Raw genomic sequence first — 19,471 nt, forward strand, 5'->3', positions numbered from 1 at the left:
AAATTCATCTGAAAAAATCTGACTGGAGTCCGATTGCTAGAGAAGTCCGTCTGGAATTTGTTTGATGTAGAAGTTTGTCTGAAGACTGTCTGCTGGAGAGGTCCGGTTGCATGAGGAATTCGACAGAAGGTCGGCCGATAGCAAAATTTGAAAGACGTTGTAGAAGGTTGACCGATAGAAGAGTTCGGAAGGCATTGTGGAATGTTGACCGATAGAAGAGTCCGGAAGGCATTGTGGAAGTTCGTCCATCGGAGGAGTCTGGAGGACACTGTGGAAGGTCGACCGCTGGAGGGGTCCGGAGAGAATTTGTCCATTGGAGGGGTCTGGTCGACACTATGGAAGGTCGACCGCTGGAGGAGTCTGAAGGGTCGACCGCTGGAGAGGTCCAGAGGGAATTTGTCCGTTGGACGGGTCTGGTCGGCACTGTTGAAGTTCGGTTGGTGCTGTTAAAGGTTGATGGCTGGAGAGGTATGGAAGACACAGGAGACAGTCGGTCACTGTAGAAATCCAGCTGCTGGAGCCCGTCCGTCGTAGAAGTTCGTCTGGAATCCATCCACTTGTAGAAGTTCGGACGAAGTCTGATTCTTGTAGGAGTCCGGAAGGAGACCGGCTACTATGGAAGCCTGGATGGAGATCGCTTATTGTAGAAGCTTGGTTGAAGTCTGCCTGTAATAGAAGTTTGGATGGAATTCACGTACTGTAGGTCGGTCACTGTAGAAATCCGACTGCTGGAGCCCATCCATCGTAGAAGTTCATCTGGAATCCATCCGCTTGTAGAAGTTCGGACGGAGTCCGATTCTTGTAGGAGTCCAGAAGGAGACCGACTGCCATGGAAGCCCGGATGGAGACCACTTATTGTAGAAGCTTGGCTGAAGTCCGCCTGTAATAGAAGTTTGGATGAAATTCGCTTACTGTAGAAACTTGGATGGAGTCTGGTTACTGTAGAAGTCCTACTGCTGGAGAAGCTCGGACATTGACAAAGTCCGAAAGAAGCTCGGAGTAAAGTCGATCATGACAGGAGAAAGTATGGAAGAGGTTCGAAAAGTAGTCGATCACTGTAGAAAATCGGCTGATAGTGAAGCCCAGAGAGTATTTGGAGCAGTCCGATAGACGACTGAAGGAGCTCATCATCAGAGAAGTCCGGAGGGTATGATAGGAGTTTGTCCGTTGGAGGAATCCAGAGGACACTATGGAAGGTCGACTGCTGAAGGAGTCCGGATGGTACTGTGGAAGCTCGGACGGTCGGGGGAGTTCAAAAAGATGCCGCACAAGGTCGGAAGTCAGAAGAGTCCTGGGAGGGTTGGCCTCTTACGAACTTCGGTTGGGGTTATTTTATACCCAACAGTTTGGATTCAAATAAGAAAACTGAGAGTCCACATTGTATTGGACTCTTTCTCCCCTTGTGCCATAATTTTTTATGCCATCTATCTCTATGCACAAATAGTTATTATATGATATTTCTTTATGCTAAATAGTTCTTTCCCTTTTCTATCTCACATTCAAATTTGGATAGGATTTGATTTTAAATGGTATATTCAAATCTGATTTGAAATTGGATACCTTAAAGATAATGTTTGACATTATCTACAACCTCTCCACACCAACTTATTCTTTTCTTCTTATATGTGTAACATTTTGAGGAGATTTTTTTATGAAAAATTAGATTTGCAATAAAAAAATATGAGAAAGGGCATCCCATATTTTTTGGATATATTTTGGTATAGAATTGGGAGAGGGTGCGACATCTCTTGGAAGAGTCTAAGATCTCTTGGACTCTTCACCCAACTTATTACATGCCTATAAAAAAGGGGTTTGTCTCTCTCTTTTATGCATGTAAGAGGCTAGAGAAAAGGGCTTTCATGGTGAGAAGTCCTTGGGTATGGGTTCATGGTGCAAAAAGAGAAGGAGAGTCCTTTCTCTTGAGGTGTACGCAAAATCTATTTTTCTAGAGTTTCTTCCTTTGGATTTGGGAAGAGAGAAAAAATAAGAGAGAAATTATTTTCTTTTTTATCTTTCTTTCACCTCTTCATCTCCTCCAAAAGTCCATCTTCAACCTCTAGAAAGGTTTTAGAGATTTGAAGAAAGGATCCAGATCAGTCAAAAGAGGATCTTCGCACGAGCTAGCACTCTCGAGAAAATCGATCAGATCAGGGCTTCGAGTGAACTTTTCATAGAGATCGGATACATGTGTGGCTATGAGCAATCAGTAAGGATCATCCATATTATATCTTTCAGTAGTGGTGATCATCAACCCATGCTCAGATATCGAGTTCTGAACTCAGATATGTATAGATATGATCTACCGCTCACATCCATGCATGTAGATTTTATCTTCAATATTTTCAAGATTTTATATGCAACGTATCATGTCATAGATCCTAGAGTAGGTTGATTTGATGATTAGATCATATGCATATTAGATTAATTTAATTAATCTAATCATCTTTCATTATAATTTATTCAAAAAAATTTTGAAATACATGCATGAAATCACCTACGTTCACCAACACCAAGAATCTTTAACTATAGAAATCAAAGCATAATTAAATTAAACTTGGGTAAAAAGAATACCTATAGTGCTAATCTCAATTTTTATAAGATGTCCAAGTATCCACCCTCTAATGGCGATCCAAATAAAAATCGAACCAAAGACAGCGCTCCTCCTTCACCTTGCTTCAAGAGTTCTAGCCCTTAGAACTTGACTAGCCACAAGTCGATCAAACCCTCCTCTAAATCCAATCTGGACCTTTTAAAACATCTCACTAGACCTGACCACCTTCTTTCGGACCTCTTAAACTATTAAAGCTATTAGGAATAGGCTTGTCTTAAAAGAATAACCCTCTGTCCTAAACCCTAGAGTTGCAAGAGAAAGAGAGAGGGAGAGGATAAGCTTGCAAGAATTGAATGCCTTACCCAATCAATCGCCCCCTAATTTTAGATCCAGAGGGGGTGCCAAATGATACATAGCATATCCGAAAAGGTATATCAGATCCTTGTATTACTTATCTGAGAGTCTCCAAATAGGACTCATCAGGGTGTGATATGTCGAATCCTTCCCTTTCACATGCGCGTGCCCAGGAGAGATGTTTCTCACATCCATTCTCATTTTAGAATAGTGTGAAAACTTGCCACATATTCATTGATTTGAATCTGAATTCAAATGGAAAAGTAATCAGCAAAGGATGCCCCATTTGGAAAGGAATTCAAATAGCAGAAGGACTCTCAATGTGAAGAGTCGCGTGAGTCCTCCTCTGCCTCGTGTGCGCGCATGCCTAGCAAAGGGCATCAAAAGTATCAATTAATCCATTGAATAAATTTTTAAAATTATCTCATTGAATCAGTATTTAAATATAATCTTTATCAATGAAAGATATCAGATAAATATGGCACCTAAGACTCCTTAAAGCAGAAGGAGTCTTTGCATCTCTTCGTGCAATCAAAAACATCTCGCACATGCGGCTTAGTTCCAGGAGAGTTTCCACACCATTTTAAAAGTATTTTTTAGACTTTAAAATATGTGCTAGAGGGGAAAGGATGTGATCTCATCGCCATAAGATTTAGAGACCCAAAACAGAAGGACTCTTGGTCCTTCTGCAGGCCAAAATACAGAGCGCGTGCGCTCTTCTCAAAAATGTGCCAAGAGTCCTTAACAACTTGGACTCTTGGTTGTTGGCGTGGATAAGATTTTAGGTGCCCCTCTTTGGGCTACCTCTAGGTGGCACGATCTAACCCAAATACACACCAAATTGGGTTAGCTAATTTGCAATGTTTGAAATGAAATTGATCTCCCAAGGAGCTAAGATTTTTACACATGCTAGCATGCTTATCGGAGATCCTGATTGGATCCAAAACTCCAATCAACCTTATCAAAAGGGTCCTTAACCAATTTTTTTATGTGTGTGACCCATTGGGTTCCACATCTAGCTAGTTGGTCTGGGTATAAGTTGACCTAATTTGATTAGACTCCTTCTAATCGATTAAGGTCCAAAATGAGCTAACTTGAGTTTAGCAATTAGAACTTTTTCTAATTGATGATTGAATTAAACTCTGTAATTTCATCAAATCTATAAGTCAAGATTGATGTCTAGCAATGTATCATGACTATTCAAAAGATATAAAATTTGATAAAAATATCAAATATATCCTTCAGTGGCAAGTTATCGTGCAATTTAATCCTTTGATCATTCTTGCATCCCGAACATGTTCATGAGTATGAAATTAAGTCAAACTCAAACACATAATCATATCAACTTTTTATCAACTAGTAATGACTCTAATAATGAAGTATTAGTAACACTTTTTAATCTCCATCTCATTTTTGACCAAAAGATTTTTTTTGAGTCATCTAGTGATGAGAATATACTGAACGAAGAGTGCCCTATAAGCCAATCGCAAGTGTGTTAAGATAAATTTTTTTTTTATAATTTTCTAACTCATAAAATGATATTTATTATTTGAGGTATTGATTCATCATATTAAATGCATCTTCTTATGTCTAAGATTATGATGAACCCCAAAGATTAGAACAATGATTTTAGGAGACATGAATGGGTCATACTAGTGAGATCTAAAATTCTAAAATCTTAATCTTAAATATTTCTGATCATAGGAGCATTGAGTCGGAAATCTATATTTTGGATAGATTGGCACATCCTATGTATGCTCGATAGAGAGGGTGACAGATCTCACTAGCCACTTGTGTGGGATACTAATACAAGGATGTGGATGCTTATTTAGAAAATGAGTCTACTAAATTGACTCGATAAAAGAGAACATGTTATGGAAGCCTTACTTGTATGTCAAAGATGGTTCTCTAAGTGGGAGTTGTGTAAGTGATCCTTAGACCTGAGACCACCATAAAATCTTATGCACATGAACCTATATTTTGGTTCACACCCAAGCATGGCATTAAGACATGTATGGGGTGTTCTGGATATGGTGGAGTGTATATGGAGGTTGTGAGTAGGTCAACATAGAATCGATCACTCCTAGTAAGAGGAGATCGCATCCTATATATTCTCAATCCTAGATGATTTGAAAAAAATCTTTAGGCCAAAAGCAGAAAGAAGATTAGAAAGAGTTTCTAATACTTTTTTATTGGAGTCATCATTGGTTAATTGAGAATCAATATGAATATGTATTTGAGTTTGACATGATTTCATACTCATGAACATATTCAAGGTGCAGGGATGATCGAAGGATTGAATTGTATGGTAACTTACCACTGAAGGATATATTTGGTATTTTAATCAAAATTTTATATCTTCTAGGTAGTCATGATATGTTGCTAGAAGTCAATCTTGACTTGTAGATTTTTGATCGAATTAAAGTATTTAATTCAATCATCAATTAGAAAGAATTATAATTGTTGAACTCGGGTTAGCTCAATTGGACCTAAATCGATTAGATTGAAATCTAATCAAATTTGATCAACTTGTATCTAGACCTACTACTAGCTAGATACAGAACCCAATGGGTCACACACATATAAAAATTGACCAAGGATCCTTTTAAAAAAGATTGATTGGAATTTTGGATTCAATCAGGGCTCCGGTAAGCATGCTAGCACATGTGGAATCCTTGCTCCTTTGGAGGTCAATTTAGTCTCATCCCTTGCTAATTAGCTATCCCAATTTTGTGGATATTTGGGTTAGGTCATGACATCTAGAAGCAACTTAAATTGAGGTGCCACATCTCATTTTAACACCAATTATGAAGAGTCCAAGTTGTGAAGGACTCTTGGCGCAAAATAGGTTCTGCATACAAGTGTTGGCGTGGGTAGAAGAAAAAAGTCCTTCTGGTATAAGATTAAGATATGTGTGGTAGCTCATATCATCCTCCATCCTCTGGTACACATCTCAAAGCATGAGATGTATTTTTTCTAGAATTTTTGGGGTGGAGAAAAATTAGAAAAAGGAAGGAAGTCTCACACGCGTGCGCAAAAGTGTTGCATCTCTCCAAGATTTGGAGAGTCCTTCTCTTTATCAAAAACTTTTAAAATAAAAAAATTTTTGGTGATAACATTTCAAATTTGACAATATATTTTTGGTAATTTTTTTGGAATTTGTTTAGACTTATCTGGATGCCATAAGTTCCTCCTCATACCTGCATGTGTGGTGATCAGACTTCATGCGAAAGGATGTGAGAACATATCCATTTGTGAGAATATTTATCTACTAAATATATGTTCTAGAATTAAAATTGAATTTTCTATCCACATAAATTTTTAAGAATTTTTTTGATTTGAGAAGGGATATGAAAACATCCCTTCTCTGATCGTATGCGCAGAGTATGGTGCTGATCGACGTATCATTGATAAGAGTCCTTCTGTTTGAAGGCACTCTTATCTCTGATAATCAGATCAGATAGCTCTCTTGGATGAGGTGCATCCCTCTCTTTTGGCATCCCTTTAGTGGCTATAAATTGATTGGGGCACTGGGTGTCCGAGGTATTCAGAAAAAATTTCCAATTTTATCTTCGTTGCTCTCTTTTCTTTCTTACAACCTATCTTAGTTTTAGGACAAGGCTTTGAAAATTAAGACAAAGCCTTATCTGATCCTAACAAGGGTTGTGAGGGTCCTAAAGATAGAGGATCAGAAGTTTGAAGGAGGTTCTGAGAGGGTGGAGTCAGTTTCTTGGAAAAACATGATCGATATGAGGCTAGTCGAGTTCTAGTGGCTAGAACACTTGAAGCAAGGGAATGCAGGAGCGCTATCCTTGATTCAATTTTCATGTGAATCACCATTGAAAGACAGACACTTGGATGCTTTGTAAAAATTGAGATTAGCACTACAGATATTTTTCTTATTCTAATTTATATTTATTGTACTTTGATTATTATAGTCAAGGATTTCTGGGCATTGGGGTTTCCGATGCATCGAGTATTTTGAATGAAAATTTTAAACACCTAACCCTTCTGCTACACCATCGAAACCTAATAGTGGTATCAGAGTCTATCTTGATCTATATAATCAAAGGTTAGAATGTTGTCTTAATTATGATCAAATATGGGTTTTTGGTTTGGTTCAAGTGGGGTCAAAGGTTGAAACCGATTGAACATCCAAACCCTCGCATGTCTTAGAGATATATTTTTAAATATAAAATACATGATGCATATATAAATTTTTTTTTAATAGCTTAGTACTCTAATTGAGGTTCATCACCAGGCCATCCAGTCATAAAAGAAAGTAGGATTCATAGACCCTCTCTTCCTATTTAATAGAATATCCTTATGGCGTGTAGGGGTGTCACTGTGATGTCCCAAGAAGAAAAATTATGAAAAGAGTATTTTGTATTCATGCATATTATTAAAACTTTATGCATATGTGATATACTTAAAATGCTAGTTATAGTCATATTGTATAGTTATGTTTTTCATATCTTAGAGATATGATTGGATACTATGTTTAGTTGTTATGATTTTTAAGATACAACTATAGTTATGCATCATTATGATTGAATTAGGATGTGTTTGAGAACATTAAAGCTCTCATAAAAATTATTTTAAGTCATAGTATTGTGAATCAGTAGCTGTCCTATTTTTTGAATCGATTAATCAATTGGTGTCTAAGGAGTGTTTCAAATACGGTGGTTATTTAATTGGTTTCGTTGCTGGCCTGGCCAATTTTATTGATGTCTAAGAAAAGCAACAGGAGGATCCCCACCAATCTTAATATTTTTCTGACCAATTGAATTAGCTCGAATCTTGAATGAAGGTAGCTCAATATTTTAAATACTACTAGGGGCCTTCCTTCATGCTAGGTTAATGTTATGTCATTAACTATGGCTAGTTTGTTGTGTTACCATAAGGCTTGTCATAAGGATTGATATAACATAATTCTGGTGCATAAAAGATGCTTACGGTAATTTTGGATATACTACTTTGTTGTGCTACGACAAGGGCAATTATATTCGATTTTGACTGTATCGAAATGAAGGGTCTTACTTAACTAAAATATTATAGCTTGTTGTGTTAACACAAGGTGAATAATATTTTAAAGGCCAAGATAAAATATTAAGAATTGTATGAGATGAAATTGAAAAGAGTTTCCTACCTATGAACTCATAAGGGTTTGTTGTGTTAACACAAGATCATTATAAGGAATTAGGATCTCAATCCCACTAAGATAAATATAGAGGATTTCTTGTTTACTATAGGAGAGGGCTATGTATCTGATAAAATAGTGGGAGATATAACTAGTTTAAAAGTCCTCATCTAGTTATGCATGTCAAACATGAGTGGTCTGCTTATACTATTATTCTTTATTTATGTAGATTTAACTTTATATTGTGGCTTCTTTATTTTCATTGCATGATACCATAAATAAAAATTTGTTGACTGATCCAACTCTATGGATTGGTTGAGGAACTTGTAAATAAGATTCGTATCGGAGAAGAACTCTGATGTTCTGGATATTCCTGATCTTGAGATGGTCAGTAATAATGAGAAGGTAAAAGATGTCCTTAAGAATATTATCTATTTATTTTGTAATAAATTTGATCATTGTGAGTGTAATTACAAGAATAATCTTACAAGATTGAAGCAGAGTGCATGTGTAGCACCAAAATATATGTATATGATACAGACCTATTTTTTATTGAGTGGTTCAGACTCTGATACTTAAGTATTAGATACCGTCAGTAGATCGTATATTTATAATTCATTACAGTGACTACAGAATATCAAAGATTTGAAAAGAGATGACCTTGAACTTTATGGTGCAAGTAGAGAGTCCATTAGCACAGAGGCTGTGGAAACCTGTATGCTTGATTTACCTTCAAGCAAAATTTTAGTATTGAAAGACTACTATTACATTTCAAAGGTCACTAAAAATATTATTTCTATACCTTTGTTATTAAAACAAGGTTATGAAATATGGCTAATGAAAAATGGATGCACTATTTTCTTTTCTAATAAATTTTATGGCAGTAGTTATATTGATAACAATCTTTTAATTCATACACTCAATGAAAATATTTTTCATATTGAAAGTGTAGGAACCAGATCTAGGGTTTCAGGGTTAGATCTTGAAACTTTTTCAAGATCATACAGCGGAAGACTAAAATAAATCAAAATTTATTTTCTAAGATCAGAAAATCCCTAGATCTAAGATCCTATTACATGATTATTACATGGCATTAAATTAGAAATTAAAATATATTTAAATATAGTATGAACTACATGTTGATCATATCAACATGTTTCTATACTAGCTACATCTAATGTATGTATTAAATAATAGATCAGATCTATTACCTTGCAAGTTAGACATTCTAACCTTGCTGATCTGGGCTTAAGGATGATGTTGCAAGCCGCACACGCGTCCGGCCTCTAGGAGTCGTCCACACGAGCCCACGAATCTCGATCAGAAGTCCTGCTTCAGGAAATCAGCACAGTATGCTAGTACTGCGCTGATCCTTCTTTGATGGTTGATCAGGTGCCTCCTTCTTCTTGATTTGGACTCTTCCAAAGATGGAAAGTAGAAGGAGAAGTTTCAGATCTGAGACGCTCTCAGGAAACTCAAGATGGAAGGAGGAAAGATATGAAAATAAAAACCCTAGAAGAAGACCCTCTTCTTCTTCACGTTTTTCTCTCTAGACACCCAAACTTGTATCTTTTATATCTCCACGACCCAAAGGTATTTCTCTCTAATTTTTGGATGGAAGAAAGGCCTCTCAAATATCTATCACTCCTTAAAATTTCACAAAGAAACTCATCTTATATAAAGAGATATGATAGAGTCCTTGTCTAGGTCAAACACCTAGTCAAGGCTTATCCAAACATGGCAAGTAAAGGGACGCCCAACTCTTGAGCACCTCCTCCATATTTTCATACATGGATCACCAGAAAAGGGTGTACAATATAAACCCTAAAAGCCACAAAAATTCCAAAAAAAATTTGGATAAATTCGGTGCAAAATTGAAAGAGTTTTGGATTTCTAAAACTCTATCTCATAGAATTCGAAATCCAAATTTATTCCTTTTAGATTTGATCCAAATCACCTTCCATGTAAGAAAGAAGAGAGGAGACCTTTTGTGAATGTGGGAGAGATCTGAGAGAGGGCTTTTGTCATACAAAATAAGTGGAGATTGGCGTTGAATAAGAGAGAGGGCGTGGAGAAGGCTTATGTGGCGCAAGGTGGAATCCTAGTCCTACTAGGATTCTGTCTCATAACTTGTTTTAATTTGGTTTCCCAAACCAAATCAAATCAAAATTAGATCAACCCAATTAAAATAGGTCTTAACCTAATTAAAAACCTAATTTAATCAGATTAAATTAGATTTAAATCTGATTTAATTTTCTAATCAAATTAGAAATTAGATTGACCCAAGTCCTAGTTGAACTAGGACTAGTCTTTCCTTGCACTTGGCTTATCCAATAAACCAATTGGACTTGATCCAATCAAGCTCAAACCAAATCTAATTAAATCATATTTAATTAGACTTAATCTCAGCCCATTGGCTTAATCAAATTAAGCCAATTAGCAATCAAATTGCTAATCGATCCTCCTGCAACACTTGCACTGGGTTAAATGTCAATCGTATTGATTATTTAACCCTATAATGATTCTTAATCGTTGATCAACCATCCGATCGGATCATGAACTCTAATGTGTGTGACCTCATAGGTCCGAACCTAAGCCGATAGCATAGAAATAAATTTCTATACCAATCAAAGTGACCATCTAGCAATGGTACCCGACGTCCGGATAGGTCGAATGTGTAGAACAACATCCTTAGAACCCATGCGGATATAGTTTTCATATAATTCATCCCCTTGACCAAAATGATCATAGGACGCCCCAGAGCTCAACTGTCAACTCTGATCAGGTTGTCCACATTGTATTTCAAAATATCAAATCCATCTGATGGATTACCCTGGCCAAGGTTTTGCTAAATTGAAATACAGCGACTCATTCTTCTCCAACTCTTGGAGTGGTCAATCCCATCTCGATCACACTCTGACTTCACAAGTACTTGACTGTGCCCAAAAGCCTTCCGTCTCTGAATTAGAAATTCAGTTAGTCCGGTACCAAAGCACAGTGAGTTGCTTGCAAGTCACTGAGGTGATCTCAAGTCTAAGGGACACTTATACCTATATCCCATCAGAGACATTCTCGACAGCAGAATGCTCTGGAGTTGGTCACGTTCAATGACGATGTACCCTTACATCTCACCTGTATGCCATACCAGTGTCTCCACACTCTTTGGTTAAGAGAACAACCAACCCATATGGCCTACAGCGACCTATGGTCGATAGAAGCTGTCGTCCTTATTAACAGCCTATCATTTGGTCGTGAACAGTTTTAAGGACTAATCGATAAATCCTCTCTTTATCAAACCTAAATAGTCCTAAGGACTTCATCATAACAACGGAGTTCATTAGAAGATGAAAGCTTATGATGAAAATGCCAAATATATTTTATTTATTAACAAATCAATTACAATACTTGGTTGCTCAACCATCAACAGCTTGACGATTGGCTTTTTGGGACACATTTCCCAACAACTCCCACTTGTCCTAAAGCCACTCGGCACAGTATCTAATACCCATCTTCGACTTGTGGTTGTCGAACTCCTTTATTGCCAGGGCTTTAGTGAAGGGATCGGCTAGGTTCTCCTTTCCGTCGATCTTCTGAAGGTCGACGTCACCTCGATCCACGATCTCTCAGACCAGGTGGAAGCGGTGCATGATGTGCTTCGTCCGCTGATGTGCTTTGGGTTCCTTCACCTGAGCTATGGTACCAGTGCTGTCGCAGTAGAGCAGGACTGGACCATCGAAGGAGGATGCTACTCCGAGCTCATTGATGAATTTCCTCAGCCACACAGCTTCCTTCGTGGCATCTGATGCTGCGATATACTCTGCTTCACAAACAGAGTCTGCCACAGTATGCTGCTTGGAACTCTTCCAGCAGATGGCTCCACCATTCAGAGTAAAGATATAACCCGACACACTCCTGCTGTCATCATGGTCAGATTGGAAGCTAGAGTCTGTGAACCCCACAAGTTTCAGATCTGACTCGCCATAAATCAACCATTGGTCCTTAGTATTTCTCAAATACTTAAGGATGGCTTTGACCACTTTCCAGTGGTTTTCTCCAGGATCAGATTGGTATCTACTCACTACTCCTAGTGAGTATGCCACATCTGGCCTTGTACATGTCATGGCGTACATGATAGATCCCACGGCTGAAGCATATGGGACTCTACTCATACGCTCTCTCTCTTCAGGAGTTGTCGGACAATCCTTCTTAGAGAGAGAAATTTCTTGGCCTATCGGTAGATAGCCCTTCTTGGAATTCTCCATGCTAAACCTCTTCAGCACAGTGTCTATGTACATGGACTGGGATAACCCAAGCATCCTTTTAGATCTATCCCATAGATCTTCATCTCTAGGATGTAAGATGCTTCACCCAAGTCCTTCATGGAGAACTGTGATGACAACCAAACTTTTATTCCCTGTAGTGTGGGGATGTCATTCCCGATTAAGAGAATGTCATCCACGTACAAGACAAGGAATACCACAACTGGACCATTTGCCCATTTATAGATGCAGGGCTCTTCTCCATTCTTAATGAAGCCATACGTTTTGATCACCTTATCAAAATGCATGTTTCAACTCCGAGAAGCTTGCTTCAGTCCATAAATGGATCTCTGAAGCTTGCACACCTTGGACTTATCTGTGGATGTAAACCCTTCAGGTTGTATCATATACACCTCTTCAGTCAGCTTTCCATTCAGGAAAGCTGTCTTTACATCCATCTGCCAGATCTCATAATCCAGATGGGCAGCTATTGCAAGCATTATCCGAATAGATTTGAGCATTGCCACAGGGGAAAATGTCTCGTCATAGTCAATACCATAACGTTGACGATACCCCTTGGCAACCAGATGGGCTTTATAGGTCTCCACCTTTCCGTCTGCGCCCCTCTTCCTTTTGAAGACCCATTTACACCCAATGGGTTTAACCCCTTCAGGTGGGTCAACCAATGTCCATACATCGTTGACCTTCATGGACTCCATTTCGGATTTCATGGCTTCAAGCCATTTCTCGGAATCAGGTCTCTGCATAGCATCCATATAGGTGATCGGATCCTCATTATTCTCATCAAGTTCGATGGGATCACCGTCCCGGACCAAGAAACTGTAGTATCTGTCCGGCTGATGCGGTACTCTACCGGATCGCCTTAATGGTGCAGGTATATTGGGCTCCGGATGTGATCTAATCATATCCGACTCAGGTTCAGCTATTGGTGTCGGTCCTTCTACCTGTTGAACTTCATCAAGTTCAACCTTAGAGGCAACGGTTCCTTCACCAAGGAACTCCTTTTCTAAAAAGATTGCCTTAAGGCTGACGAACACCTTTTGTTCATCAGCATGGTAGAAAAAATATCTTTTTGTCTCTTTGGGGTACCCTATGAATGAGCATTTGTCAGACCTAGGTCCAAGTTTGTCTGTGACTAATCGTTTGACATAGGTCGGGCACCCCCAGACCCTAAGGTGTGAAAGTGCTGGCTTACGTCCCGTCCATATCTCATATGGAGTCTTAATTACAGACTTACTTGGAATCCTATTTAACAGATAACAGGCCGATTCGAGTGCATATCCCCAGAAGGATATCAGCAAGCTAGCAAAAACCCATCATGGATCGGACCATGTCTAACAAAGTCTGATTCCTCCTTTCAAACACACCATTATGCTGTGGTGTTCCTGGAGGAGTCCATTGGGAGAAAATCCCATTCTCTCCTAGATATGTGAGAAACTCACTAGAAAGGTATTCTCCTCCTCGATCAGATCGAAGAGTTTTAATACTCTTCCCAGTTTGTTTTTCCACTTCACTTCAGAATCGTTTGAACATTTCAAATGAATCCGACTTATGTTTCATTAGATAGACATATCCATATAGGTATAGGTCATCCGTGAAAGCTATGAAGTAGAAATATCCACCTCTAGCACTGGTGCTCATGGGCCCACATACATCAGTATGTACTAGGCCCAAGAGCTCAGTAGCTCTCTCACCTTTTTCAGTAAAAGGTGACTTGATCATTTTACTAAGAAGACAGAACTCACAGGTTGCAAGTGATTCACAATCACTGACTTTGAGGATTCCCTCTTGAGTCAACCTGTTTATTCTGTTCTTATTTATATGACCTAGCCTCCAATGCCATAAGTAGATATTTGACACACTATCTAATCTAGGGTGCTTGCCAGTAGAATAGACTCTTATCAGGCTTGATCTTTTTGGTCTGGCTCTGCACAGATGTCCCAGCCTGAACTTGCACCTTCTTGACTTTCTTCTTCTTGTTCTTCTTTCCTTTCTCAAAGGGTCGAGAACCAGAAGATGAACCTCCCACTGAGTTCACTGAGTTCACCGACTCCTTGAGGAGTTGGTGATCCTTCTCAAAGTTCTGAAGCAACCCCATTAACCCATGGTAGTTTACTTCAGGCTTTGTCATTCTATAATGAGTGAGGAATGGGAGACAAGACTTGGGCAGTGAGTTCAGTATTGCATCTTTCCCAAGCTGCTCATGCAAGGGAAAGCCGAGCTTGCTCAATCGTTCCATCAGCTCGATCATGTACAATACATGATCAGTGATAGAGACTCCATCCTGTATTTTGGCGTTGAAGATGGCACAACTAGTCTTGTGCCTCTCTACGTCATCGGGTGTGCCAAAGGTATCCTCCAACACTTGAAGCATGTCCTTTGGCTGAGCCATCTCGAATCTGCGACTGAACTCGTCACTCATGATAGCAGCCAGCATGATACAGCGCACCGTGGTCCGATCACTGAGCCACTTTTGGTAAGTGTCTCTGACTGTTCCACGTGCATTGACAGCTGGCTCCTCAGGTGCAGGATCCATTATCACATATAGGATCCGTTCATGCTCCAGGACTATCTTCAACTTTCGGTACCAGCTATCGAAGTTGGGTCCCACCAACTTATCATTGTCCAACAATGATCGGAGCGATAGGGAAGTGGCCATATTTGCACAAAGGAGAACCATAACCTAATTAGTAATTGATTCATTAAACCTAAAGATTTGGACTTTAATCAAAAGGTTTCTCCCACTATTTTATTCGAATTGGTAGCCTCTACCTCCAACTCGAGGAATTACCCTAATTCCTTAGCGGGTACTAGAATCCACTTAGACTGCACACAAGCCCAACTTTGGTTGGTCAACCCATGTACATCTAAGGGTAGGTTCATAACCAATTATTTCTCTAAACAATTTCTAGTAATTTTAATTTTGCCCCAGAAACCTAATCAGTAGGCTTTGGCCTCCACTGTAAGGATCCGGTTAGGTCCAACCATTAACATGATCATACTTGGTGTATCTAACCAACGAATGATTAAGCCCAACTTTGGTTGGCTCACCTAACCACCATTAGAGAGACACTTCCAAGTCATCATATGATGAGTGATAATTCCATTAGTCAACAAGCACCAGGCCTTTGAGTCTGCAATGATTATTGAGTTAATGGACTCATTATCAAACACCTTAATGGGAGGCTATGACTCAGTTATCTCCATAACTTTATCATTTTAAGGACCTAATAATTTTAGAGGATTTAAATAATATAGAGGATGAAGTCAGATGAACCAGCTTATCATGATCCACCCACTGGCTTCACCAAGTCAGCTTAAGGGAGACCAGGGCTGGTCTAGGAGCACCTAAATCAGTCACACTAATTTACCTAGCTGACATGGGTCAGCTCGAATAGTCAAGTGATCCGATCAAAACATAATTTCACCAAGAGGCCAGGTAAGTTCGATCAGTGGGAGGGTCTGCCAAAGCTTGCCTTAGACACCATCAGAAATGGCCAGGTAAGCGGGCTCCCAATTAAAAACCACCGGTCTGGTTTACCTTAGACACCAACTGGTTTAATTAGTTTCGATTAGATCAACCTAACAGTTCGTGCTAGACCGCTTAGCCAAAAATCAAGTCCATTTGGTTCTCGTTAAAGACATGGACTTGACCAACTACAACTATTGTAATTGATCTAGAGAATCCTTGACCTAATCTAAGACAACAATTGATTAGATTTAGTCAATTCTCTAATTAAGTCCATCTTTAATCTAACCATAGGTCTAACCCAATTAATGGACCTAATTTCCACTAACCCATTAACCCAATGTGTTATGATTTGTGTCTTAGGTTCTTCAATTCACAATCCTAGAACCTAATCAAACAACTTCTTAATTCTTAATTAAGTTTTGGGCTGAGGGTTGGGTTTGGCTTTTCAAAAAATCATTTTCATATTTGTAAAACAATTTTACAATATGATTCTATTAATCATATTGCATGTTTGATTCATAATCAAGATGTAAGTGAAATAAACATGAAACTACTTTAGATCTAATCTAAACAGGTTCATGTAATTGAAACAATTTCAACTTTAAATAATTTCTTTGCATAAAAATTATTAACAAAGAGATTTTATTTCAGATTTAAATATCTTTTAAATCTAATAAATCATAAATTTAATCTAGATCATATCTAACAAATTTATGATTAAAGATAGATCTACACAAACTAGGACAACCTTTGCACTGTAAGGGGTAAACCTTACAGCAGGACAACCTTGCAGTTTGTGATTGATCTAAAATTTTAATTTCAGATTTAATAATCAGATTATAAATTAGATCTAATCTAAAAAATAATCTAAGCATGTATAAATAATCATGTAATAAAGAACCTAGGCTCTGATACCAATTGTAGGAACCAGATCTAGGGTTTCAGGGTTAGATCTTGAAACTTTTTCAAGATCATACAGCGGAAGACTAAAATAAATCAAAATTTATTTTCTAAGATCAAAAAATCCCTAGATCTAAGATCCTATTACATGATTATTACATGGCATTAAATCAGAAATTAAAATATATTTAAATATAGTATGAACTACATGTTGATCATATCAACATGTTTCTATACTAGCTACATCTAATGTATGTATTAAATAATAGATCAGATCTATTACCTTGCAAGTTAGACATTCTAACCTTGCTGATCTGGGCTTAAGGATGATGTTGCAAGCCGCACACGCATCCGGCCTCTAGGAGTCATCCACACGAGCCCACGAATCTCGATCAGAAGTCCTGCTTCAGGAAATCAGCACAATATGCTAGTACTGCGCTGATCCTTCTTTGATGGTTGATCAGGTGCCTCCTTCTTCTTGATTTGGACTCTTCCAAAGATGGAAAGTAGAAGGAGAAGTTTCAGATCTGAGATGCTCTCAGGAAACTCAAGATGGAAGGAGGAAAGATATGAAAATAAAAACCCTAGAAGAAGACCCTCTTCTTCTTCACGTTTTTCTCTCTAGACACCCAAACTTGCATCTTTTATATCTCCATGACCCAAATGTATTTCTCTCTTATTTTTGGATAGAAGAAAGGCCTCTCAAATATCTATCTCTCCTTAAAATTTCACAAAGAAACTCATCTTATATAGAGAGATATGATAGAGTCCTTGTCTAGGTCAAACACCTAGTCAAGGCTTATCCAAACATGGCAAGTAAAGGGACGCCCAACTCTTGAGCACCTCCTCCATATTTTCGTACATGGATCACCAGAAAAGGGTGTACAATATAAACCCTAAAAGCCACAAAAATTCCAAAAAAAATTTGGATAAATTCGGTGCAAAATTGAAAGAGTTTTGGATTTCTAAAACTCTATCTCATAGAATTCGAAATCCAAACTTATTCCTTTTAGATTTGATCCAAATCACCTTCCATGTAAGAAAGAAGAGAGGAGACCTTTTGTGAACATGGGAGAGATCTGAGAGAGGGCTTTTGTCGTACAAAATAAGTGGAGATTGGCGTTGAATAAGAGAGAGGGTGTGGAGAAGGCTTATGTGGCGCAAGGTGGAATCCTAGTCCTACTAGGATTCTGTCTCATAACTTGTTTTAATTTAGTTTCCCAAACCAAATCAAATTAAAATTAGATCAACCCAATTAAAATAGGTCTTAACCTAATTAAGAACTTAATTTAATCAGATTAAATTAAATTTAAATCTGATTTAATTTTCTAATCAAATTAGAAATTAGATTGACCCAAGTCCTAGTTGAACTAGGACTAGTCTTTCCTTGCACTTGGCTTATCCAATAAACCAATTGGACTTGATCCAATCAAGCCCAAACCAAATTTAATTAAATAATATTTAATTAGACTTAATCTCAGCCCATTGGCTTAATCAAATTAAGCCAATTAGCAATCAAATTGCTAATCGATCCTCCTGCAACACTTGCACTGGGTTAAATGTCAATCGTATTGATTATTTAACCCTATAATGATTCTTAATCGTTGATCAACCATCCGATCGGATCATGAACTCTAATGTGTGTGACCTCATAGGTCCGAACCTAAGCCGGTAGCATAGAAACAAATTCCTATACCAATCGAAGTGACCATCTAGCAATGGTACCCGACGTCCGGATAGTTCGAATGTGTAGAACAACATCCTTAAAACCCATGCGGATATAGTTTTCATATAATTTATCCCCTTGACCAAAATGATCATAGGACACCCCAGAGCTCAACTGTCAACTCTGATCAGGTTGTCCACATTGTATTTCAAAATATCAAATCCATCTGATGGATTACCCTGGCCAAGGTTTTGCTAAATTGAAATACAGTGACTCATTCTTCTCCAACTCTTGGAGTGGTCAATCCCATCTCGATCACACTCTGACTTCGCAAGTACTTGACTGTGCCCAGAAGCCTTCCATCCCTGAATTAGAAATTCAGTTAGTCCGGTACCAAAGCACAGTGAGTTGCTTGCAAGTCACTGAGGTGATCTCAAGTCTAAGGGACACTTATACCTATATCCCATCAGAGACATTCTCGACAGCAGAATGCTCTGGAGTTGGTCACGTTCAATGACGATGTACCCTTACATCTCACCTGTATGCCATACCAGTGTCTCCACACTCTTTGGTTAAGAGGACAACCAACCCATATGGCCTACAGCGACCTATGGTCGATAGAAGCTGTCGTCCTTATTAACAGCCTATCATTTGGTCGTGAACAGTTTTAAGGACTAATCGATAAATCCTCTCTTTATCGAACCTAAATAGTCCTAAGAACTTCATCATAACAACGGAGTTCATTAGAAGATGAAAGCTTATGATGAAAATGCCAAATATATTTTATTTATTAACAAATCAATTACAATACTTGGTTGCTCAACCATCAACAGCTTGACGATTGGCTTTTTGGGACACATTTCTAAACAGAAAGAAATATGAAAAGAAAGAGAGAAGATGTGAATGTCACATATCTCTGGCATTGTTGCTTTGGTCATATTAGTGAGTCAAGGATTAACAAGTTATACAAAGAAGAATTCTTTGACCCATATGATTATGAATCATTAGAAACATATAAATCTTGTCTCATGGGTAAGATAACCAAGACTCCATTTTCTGGATATTGAGAGAGGGTGAATGTGTTGTTAGTTCTAGTGCATACAGATAT

The sequence above is a fragment of the Elaeis guineensis genome, chromosome 6 (genome assembly GCF_000442705.2).
Source record: "Elaeis guineensis isolate ETL-2024a chromosome 6, EG11, whole genome shotgun sequence".
NCBI classification, from domain to species: Eukaryota; Viridiplantae; Streptophyta; class Magnoliopsida; order Arecales; family Arecaceae; genus Elaeis; species Elaeis guineensis.